Raw genomic sequence first — 1289 nt, forward strand, 5'->3', positions numbered from 1 at the left:
ATCCATCCATCCATCCATCCATCCATCCATCCATCCATCCATCCATCCATCCATCCATCCATCCATCCATCCATCCATCCATCCATCCATCCATCCATCCATCCATCCATCCATCCATCCATCCATTTTCTATTCACCCTTTGTCCCTAATGGGGTCGGGAGGGTTGCTGGTGCCTATCCCCAGCTAACGTTCCGGGCGAGAGGCGGGGTTCACCCTGGACAAGTCGCCAGTCTGTCGCAGTATTGACAGGGTTTCCTTGTAAAAGAAAAAATGACTATTGTTCCCACAAAGTACTTTAAAATAACAGACTTTTATTTTATGTTTTTCTCGATAGCCGTGTGGCGACATCTTGTGTCCAAAGCCCTTCAAGCAGAACTCAGTTGAAACTCTTTCGTTTTCACTTTTGACTTATTTGCCACAACATTTACTATTGCGAAGCAGATAACTTATATTCTTTAGGCCTCGCTTGTGGCGGGATCTTTTCTTTTTTTCATCAACTAAAACTTGTCAAAATACTCACTGAGGTCATAGAGTAATAACACCAGCTCTTCACGTTTACAAGCGTGCAGCCGAAATAGCTCAGTTGGGAGAGCGTTAGACTGAAGATCTAAAGGTCCCTGGTTCGATCCCGGGTTTCGGCAGTACAGTGGGAAAAATACATTTTGTAAGTAACTGATTCACCGAACATGTCCCGTGTTGCAGATACGGGAACAGTCCTGTCGTCTTGGCGCTCGATCTCTAACAATGCAACAACTTGATCTCAACTCTTTCTTTTTTACAACTGTTTAACGTCATCCTGTCTATATGAAAGGACAATTATTGCAGTTGCAGAGGATTGTAGATAATTAGTACCTGGAAAATTACACTTAAATCACTCAGTGTGGTGATCTTGAGCATATAGACATTTATTTCTCCAAAACGTCCCGAGCTCCTTGGTTTAGCACCAAAAAGCTATTGACAGCAATACAGCCTTTTATGTATGGACTTTTGTCTACATCCTCAAACTTCAATATAACCTAACATATTCTATTCAAAAGATCATGGAGTATTTACAATACTGCAAGGCTATAACGTGTTTTTCTCTTGTACTAATGTTTTACTCATAAAATTCCTAATGACTTCCATCATGTAAAATTCAGAGAATAATATCAATATTTACTCCTTTTCATAAGTAAATATTTAATAATAGTAATTAATTTACAACATTAAGTTAGCCAGGAACTAAATATCCATAACAGCAGTGTAATTTTTGCACTGTCTAGGTAAAGTTAAATACACTAAAATTAAT

General features: G+C 39.1%; 1 non-coding gene across 1 annotated transcript; it reads left to right on the plus strand.

Annotated features, from left to right (window-relative positions):
* The first annotated feature begins 569 nt into the window (after positions 1 to 569).
* On the plus strand, positions 570 to 642 carry trnaf-gaa. Its single transcript has one exon. It is a non-coding gene; the product is annotated as a tRNA-Phe (tRNA).
* Positions 643 to 1289: the final 647 nt, after the last annotated feature.

Source organism: Gambusia affinis, linkage group LG07, assembly GCF_019740435.1.
Source record: "Gambusia affinis linkage group LG07, SWU_Gaff_1.0, whole genome shotgun sequence".
Classification (NCBI taxonomy): domain Eukaryota; kingdom Metazoa; phylum Chordata; class Actinopteri; order Cyprinodontiformes; family Poeciliidae; genus Gambusia; species Gambusia affinis.